An 8,841-nucleotide genomic window follows, 5' to 3' on the forward strand; every position below is an offset into this window, starting at 1 on the left:
ATGGCGACTTTCTATGACTAAGCACGATCTGCCCTTGTTGATAAGACCACATCAATTGAAGAGTCAAAGCCACATTTAAAAGCCAAAGAACATCTTGAGTTTGTATTGAGAGAGAGGGATACAGAGTCTGAAGAATTTTCTACCGCCTGTAAATCTCTTGAGAAGGCGAGAAAGAAGGTAAAAAAGTTAAAAGCTCGCCGAGATGCTGCCAAACAAGAAGCTGCAGAGATGGAATCCAAAGTTTTAGCTGCTGAAGAAGAGTTTTCCAAGTGTTCTGATGTCTCCCTTGCAGCAACAAAAGCCTCAAAGGTCGTGGAGAAGAAGAAGCAAGTCTTACAGGCTGCTTTATAAGATTTAGTCAAATATAAGATATACTCAGATTAGCCTTAGGATATGTCTTCCTTCAGACCTTCTTATTGCTTTCTTTTACCCCTTTTTTAATTGAGTAGTCGGATCTATTAGTCACAATGGAAACTCTTTTTCTTTATATTGCACATTTATTTTAACATTTCCTTTGAATTCCAACCCCAAGAATTGCTTGCTTATTTTGATGCGTTGATGTCGTCATATTAAACTCTGGCTTTTCTCTTCCAAAATTGTTGCTCATTGGCTTCACGTCTTTATCTCACAACCCAGTTGGACTTACAACTTCAATTTGAAAGCCTTAAGAATTAAAGCTTTTGACTTCATAATTGATAATTGCACATGTGGTAGATCTATGCCTCAACTGTAAGCTTTGGGTATTCCACATCCTATCAAAAGAGATTCTTTTTTTTTATGGGTTGCCCCTATTGAGCCACAAGTATTTGACATAATTTCAACAATTAATTGGGATTTATGCAGACTTGACTTTCATATGACAAATCAAATGGGGACATGTATTTTTTTTTACACTCATGCAACTGAACTCAGAATAAAATTCCAAGCACCTACGTACCTCAATAAAGAGGATCAAGTCACAACGTAGTTTTGGGTGAGTTTTTTTTTTGTGTCCTAAGATTTGCCTAGGCCGCCTCTTTTGAGGTTTTCAACCTAGCGAACAGTTATTTAATTATTTTTTTGTGAGCCGTTCACAGTTTATACTCTTGCGGGCAGGAGTAGACATACAGTTTATACTCGTTCTTTAAGGAGTGTCATCTTCCTTCAAGGATAGTACTTCTTCAAGAACTTGGCGTTGATGGGGCCAACCCTCACACCATAAGCATCGACAAGCTTGTAAGCACTATTTGAATATGCCTCTTGTATGACATATGGTCCATCCCACTTCGAGGTGAATTTGCCCCCAGACCTATTTGAAGTGATAATGGGCCTTCTTACTGTAAGAACTTAATCTCCAACTTGGAAGCACCTCAAACGAACCCTTTTGTTGAAAGAACGAGATAGCCGGGCTTGATAGCATTCAAGATTTTGTTGAGCCTCCAGTCTCTTCTTATCAAGAGCTTCTAACTCAGCAAGACGTAACTTAACATTTTTTCATTGGTGAGCCCTTTTTGAATAACTAGTCTTAAATAAGGTATTTGACGCTCAAGTGGCAGAACTGCTTCAACTCCAAAAACAAGTGAGTATGGGGTTGCTTGCGTTGGTGTACGGTAAGTTGTCCTATATGCCCATAAAGCTTCTTCCATTTTCTCATGCCAGTTTCATTTGGATTTGGAGACAACATTTTTTAATAAGTTGCACAAAGTTTTATTGAAGGCTTCAGCTAGACCGTTGGCGGCAGCATGGTACATAGAAGACTTGCGCTGCTTGAAGCCAAAGAGATCACAGATTTTTTTCATCATCTTGTTATTAAATGGCTTTTCATTGTCAGTTATTATGTACTGAGGAATTTTAAAGCGGTAGACGATATTCACTCGGATAAAGTTTGCAATATTTTCTTTCTTTACTTTCTTGAGAGCAACGACTTTGGCGCACTTTGAGAAGTAATCTGTCGCGGCCAAGATGTATAAGTGTCCACCAGAAGATTTTGAAAGTGGACCAACAACATCCATTCCCCAAGCATTGGATGTCCAAGACGCTACAGTTAGGTGTAGTATCTCTGGAGGTTGATGTATGAAATTTGCATGGAATTGGCAAGCTTTGCATCTTCTAGCATAGTCCAAGAAATCTTTCACCATTGTTGGTCAATAATATCCCATCCTTTTAATTTGAAAATGGAGCTTCAGTCCAGACTGATGTAATCCACAAACTCCCGAGTGCGCTTCTTACAAAGCTTGAATTGTTTTTTCCTATCCTAAAAATCGTAAGAGTACTCCTTCAAATGATCTACTGTATAGTATGTCTTTGTAGTAAAGAAAGTGAGGTGCATGATGACGAATGTTAGTATTTCTCCTTGGATCTTCTGGTAGTATCCCATAACATAAGTAATCAATGATAGGTTTTCGCCAATCTTCTTTTAAAGCTTCAGACATGGTAACGAGGTATTCAACCTTATTTTCTACATCCTCATTTGACGGCGGTACTACCCATTCTTGGCGGACAGTAACTTGTGTTTGATTTGGAAGGGTCAGGGTTGAGGCCAAAATAGCCAGGGCATCAGCTTGCATATTTTCTCTTCTTGGCACGTGTTGGAGGGTTACTTCTCTAAGCCACCCATTAACTTCTGTGCATAATCATGATATGGTCGTAGCTCAGGCTTTCTGACCTCATAGCTTCCCAAAAACTGCTTGATCACTAGTTGAGAGTCACCAAAGACATGTAATTGCAGTTGTTTCATGTCAACTGCCATCTCAAGTCCAAGTATTAAAGCTTGATATTCAACGACATTATTAGAGCAATGATTTGTTAGGGTAAAAGAGTATGGGATGACCTCTTCTTGTGGAGTGATGAACACCACCCCGGCACCAGCTCCATCTCGATGTGTGTTACCATCAAAGTACATTTTTCATGTGGGTCTAGCTTCAATAATCATTGCATCTTCATCGGGAAGTTCATCACTCAGTTCCCAATCATCTGGTAACGGGTGGTCTGCCAAGAAGTCAGCCAAAGCTTGTCCCTTTACAGCCTTTTTGGGAACATACACAACCTCAAACTGTTAAAATTGAAGGTACCATCTTGCAAGTCGGTCACTAAGGACTGGTTTTGACATTACAAACTTGAAGGGATTTGCCTTAGAGACAAGCCGGACAACATGAGCCTGAAAGTAGTGCTTCATATTTTGAATCGAGAAGGCTAATACCAAACATAACTTTTCAATAGGATAATACTTTAGCTCATTCGGTGTCATCATTCTGCTCAAATAGTAAAGAGAGTTTTCCTTGCCTTTACTATTTTCTTGAGCTAGTAGTGCTCCAACTGACCTCTCTTGTGCCGCGATGTAGAGTATTAATGGTTTCCCAGGTATGGGTGCCACAAGAACTGGTGGATTTATTAAGTATGATTTGATACTCTTAAAGGGATTACTACAAGCTTGGTCCCATTCGAAGGGAGTGTCCTTCTTCATGAGACGACTAAATGGTTGACATTTTTCGGCCAGGTTTGAGATGAACTTCCTTAAACATGCTAGCCTTCCTTGAAGGCTTTTTAACTCATGAATATTTTGAGGCTCGGGCATCTTCAAAATTGCATCGACCTTGTCTTGATTAATTTCAATTCCTCGTTGTCGTACAATGAAGCGAAGAAACTTTCCAAAAGTAACTCCAAAGGCACACTTCAATGGATTCATCTTAAGTTGATATCTTCAAAGTAACTCGAATATCATTCTTAGGTCTTTTAAGTGGTCGTCTCTCTTTCTTGACTTCACCACTAGATCATCCACATAACATTCAACATTTTTATGGAGTAGTCCATCAAAGATGTTTTGCATAGCCCTTTGATAAGTGGCACCAGCGTTCTTCAAACCAAAAGGCATTACCTTATAGCAATAAATATCTTTAGCCATACGAAATGCAGTGAGCTCTTCGTCCTTTGGAGCTATACAGATTTGATTATAGCCGGATGAACCATCCATGAAGGACATTGCCTCATAACCAGTGGTGGCATCAATCATCAACTCTAGTATAGGGATTGGAAATTCATCCTTAGGGCTTGAGATCCCGAAAGTCAACAAAAACTCAAATTTAGCCATTCTTCTTCTCTACTGGAACAATGCTTGAAATCCATGTGGGATATTTGACTTCACGAATAAATCCCACTTCAATGAGTTTGTTAACTTCATTTTCAATCAAAGGAACCAACTCTGGCCTAAAGCGCCTTTAGGCTTGCTTAACAGGACGAGCACCATCCTTGACCGCCAACTGATGGACTGCTACTTTCGGATCTAAGCCAGGCATTTCCTTATATCTCCAAGCGAATACATCCATATATTCTTTAAGTATGTCCATATAAGCGATTTCCTCCTCTAATTCTAGAAATGCACTCAGGTAAGTTAGTCTTGGGCCTTCATTAGTTCCAAGATTAACTCTCTTCAGGGGATCTATTGTGGCCTTTACTCCTTCAAGTTGAGATGGATAATCTCCAACATCTTCCTCCTCTTAAGGATCATTATCATTGATGGATATGTGGTGACACCAGGAAGTATCTTCCATCTCTTTATCAACCTTCATTTGAGACGCGACCACATTCTCATTTTGGATCATAGCATGCTATGAGGAGCAACACTTTCTTCATCTTCCTCACTTTCCTTGGTATACACCACAGTATGAGTTTTAGCTTTTAACACCTCGTTGCATGAAACTACCAGTTTCGTCTGTCGTTTCATTCTAGAAGGAATCAAACTTTGGAAATCCTTTTTGTATTTTAAGTAAAGAGTGCATCATCGCTCTTTAATGACTCCTCTTACACTTGTTTATTTTCCTCTTATTTAGAGGTCCTAACCTTTCGAACATAGAAGTTCTTGCAGTTAATTCTCCAAGTCGGTTAAAGATAGAAGACTTTTTGTTGGATGCAGTGGACTCTTCCTCTATAGTGATGTAGTTGCTAACCTTCCTTCTTATGGAGATACAAATAGGAGGTGGCTGCGTATATCCTAGGCCTTCACGTGCCTGCCTGGTCGTACCTTCCAATGAAAGTTTACCCAACCTTGATGGCTTATTTGGATTGTATCCAGCCTTTATAAATGGCTTGTATGCATTTGGATCAAAGCCATCCTTCGTACGTTTCATAGAGAGTGTCATATCTTGTGGTAAATTTTGAGCCATAAACTCTTCAAGAAGTCTTGAGGATGGATTTATTGCATTAATCTTTCTGATAGGTAAAGTTAGCCCCTTTAACACATTATCTTGGAAATCTGATGGGTGATCTTTCTCTTTGTTTACCTTCGGTACGTAACGAAGAACGGGAGTTGCTTTCTTTTTCGTAGAAGCGACACCTTCTTTATTTGAAGTGGAGAGAGGCTTCTTGGTGGCAACTTTTTTGACAGTCACCGCGACCTTCTTAGATACAAGATCGTCACACTTGGTCGTAGTGACATCTTCAACCCTTTTCTCATCCACAATATATTTTTTTAAGTAGAATTTTGCATCGGCATAATATGACTCAGCTTTAGTGAATGGCTTGTCATCGGCAACTATATTTCTTTCTGCTCTACCTTTGAGGTACTTCAAGCATTGATAGTAAGAGGATGAGATAATTTTATTCCCGTGCACCCAAGGCCTACCAAGCAATATATTGTATGAAGTTTTGGCATTGATCACATGCATCAATAGGTTTGATTGAAAATCATCCATGCCAATCCCCAACTTGATACATCCCATGGCCCTCTATCCCCCTTGATTAAAGCCTTGGATCATTATACGGTTTTCGTCCAATTTGCTAGTAGCGATGCTAAGTTCTTTCATCGTGCGGATAGGCAGGATGTTAACTCCAGACCACTCATCTATCAAGATTCTATTGATATTCTTTTCTAGAATTTGACCCACCATGTATAAGGGACGGTTATGTAGGTCCTCACCAAGCAGAAGATCGTTATTTATGAATGTGATTTTTGTATCACACACATGTGCCTCTTCGCCAAGAGTTTCAGCAAGCTTTTCGGAAGGTGAAGGAACCTTCATGGGTAGATTCTCACCCTTTGCCCCCTCATTGGCGGTATTAAAACAAGACGCCTCAAGGTTGACTTAGGCAGTCTTTACACGAAACCAACTCGGTATGAATTCCTCTAAAGTCACCGAACGTTGAGGTTTTTGGTGGTGAAGCTCTGTCACCCTCGTCTTCTTTGGAAATCTAACCAACTTTTGTTTTCTTGGTTTCTTTACCATTCTTCTTCCGGTTGGCTGCTCGTATGTCTCCTTTCACAGACTCGTCTTCTTGTGTCTGCGTCTGGTCACCAGAGTCTAACCTTCATCATCGTCTTCGTTAATTAAAGACTTGTCGGGCTCTAATATTTTCTTATTATGCTCTTCGACACATATTTGGACTGGGTCGAGAGAGCCAAAAGTGATGGATATTTGATGAGAACTGGCCGTCTCATCATCGAAGAAGTTCTTCTTCTCTTTTGCTAGTTGCATAACTTTATCTTTAAATACAAAGCATTTTTCCAGAGGATGACTTATGAGCCTATGATATTTTTAATAATTAAGGTCATTGGTCCGCCCAGCTTCGTTGGGACGCTTCATCTCTGGGAGTTCAATGAGATTATGCTGAAGGAGTTCATCAAAAATCTCAGCAACATCAGAATCAAGGAAGGGATATTCTTTTTCTTACATCTCCTTTAAAGTTTTCTAATTTGGACGTGTTTCAAAAGTTATTTTCACACTTTACTTCTTGCTCACCTTTGTGGTGACCTTCATAGGAGACATGTCAACATTCATGGACTCCTTGTTTCATTTTTTGGGAAGAAACTTGCCCCATCTTTCGGGTTCCTGCTTTTCCTTTCCCCTTCGAGGGTCATGAATAGGCGTTCCTTCCTTTCCAGAAGAAGACATGCTCAACTCCATATTGTGAGCACGAGTAGCTAACTCTTCAAAGGATTTTGATTTAATTCCTTGCAAGATGTATAGAAGCCCCCAGTGCATTTCTTGGACGCATATCTCTATTACAGAAGCTTAACTGAGCCTATCTTTGCAGTTTAGACTCACATTTCTCCATCGATTGATGAAGTTGATGACTAGCTCATCCTTTCTTTGCAGAGTATTTATGAGCTTTATCATGCTCACTGTACGCCTTGTGCTATAAAACTAATTTAGGAACTCGTGTTTCAATTGCTCCCAACTCTCGATGGAGTTAGGCTCGAGGTCTGTATACCAATCAAAGGAGTTTCCCTTTAGGGAATGAACAAACTGTTTGACAAAATAGTCACCGTAAGTTCCAGCATTATTACATGTCTCGACAAAGTGTGCGACATGTTGTTTTGGGTTACCTTTGCCTTTAAATTGTTGAAATTTGGAGGGTTGATAGCCAGAAGGCATTTTGAGGCTATCTATTCTTGCAATGTAAGGCTTGGCATATGCAAGGGAAGACTTGGTGACAACATCATACTTGTCTTTGCGGGTTCTTTCAATAAATTCCCTCAATTTCCCAATCGAGATCATTTCCTCAGCAGAAACTTGCATCTCTTTAGTCGATGGTGTTTGTTTCACAGGATTTTCTATCTCATGAACCTCTGGAGCTTTTTCCAGCGCATGGCTAGATTCTCCATTTATCAAGCCTTCCACCCTATCCACTATCTTATCAATCCTAGCCTTCAATTACCTTTGTCAGATTCGCAAGCTGCTCCTCCATAGACGACGCATAGTTACCATTGCTTGCATGATCATCGGAGACGTCGAAGAGTAACACGGATTATCACATAAGTTGATCTTTGAAGTGCTTAGATTATGTGGTGTAAGTGGAGATGGCGCATTTGTTGAACGACCATCGCTCTTGGCTCCAGAGTATTTGGAACTGAAATGCTCAAGTAGAGCTAGAGTCTTTTTCAGCGATTCGGCCACACTGCTTCCTCTTTCTGAAGCACTTGCATTGGACTTCGTTCCTTTTGAGGTTGAAGATTCAAAAATTAGAGCTGGAGTGGACAGACACTGGATATGTTTGTTGTCCTATCAAGTCTGTCTTGCTTCTTGTGACAGCTCCCAGGGTTTTAAAAGTAACACCAAAGATGTTTTCTACTTCAGCAGAGAACTTTGAATCTGCATCCTTGGAAGCAGTTGATTGAGAATTGACCTTCTTGGAAGTCATTTCGTTGTTCTTAAACTTTAAAGTATGAAATGTTGAGATGATAGGTAGAGATCGTCCCACTGGGCATGCCAGAATTTGTTGGATAATAAAACTTTCGAGGCCAAAAAATAAATAATTCGAGACAAGAAAATATTGCAACAATCAATTTTATTAATTTTAATACGAGTGTTACAATCTCTATGAATCCTCTGATTCGCCTTTTCAAATATAAATTCAAGGGCTTAAAGCTTAATCTTGAATTTGAACTTAATTTGTTGGACTTGAGGGACTTGATCTTGATTTGTGCTTAAATTCAAGGGCTTTTGAGTTTGTTCTTGAATATTGCGGTCTAGATCTTGAGTCTTAATGAACTTGATTTGAATGCCTGAGCTTTTTAGAGAAATTATGGTGTTTGATCCACGAGCTTTCTCTTGCTACTTGTTAGAATTCTGGGGTCCTTTTTCTGAATTATGAGACCCCTATTTATAGTTATGGAAGGGAAGAGTCATGATAAGTATGAACTTTCTTTGGGCAATCAGATTTAAGTGACATGACATTTCTTATGGGCTTTTAATTTACTGCATCATTTTGACACATGGCATGGTCCCATTGGCTCCTTCACTTGACTTGGCATGCCACGTCATCTGACACATGGCACCAAATTGGGCCTCTAGAATATGATGACATCTTGGGCTTGCTAAAGTGGGTTAATCATTCTTTTAACCCAAATTAATGGACTAGGCCAATTAA

The sequence above is a fragment of the Capsicum annuum genome, chromosome 4, assembly GCF_002878395.1.
Source record: "Capsicum annuum cultivar UCD-10X-F1 chromosome 4, UCD10Xv1.1, whole genome shotgun sequence".
NCBI lineage: Eukaryota > Viridiplantae > Streptophyta > Magnoliopsida > Solanales > Solanaceae > Capsicum > Capsicum annuum.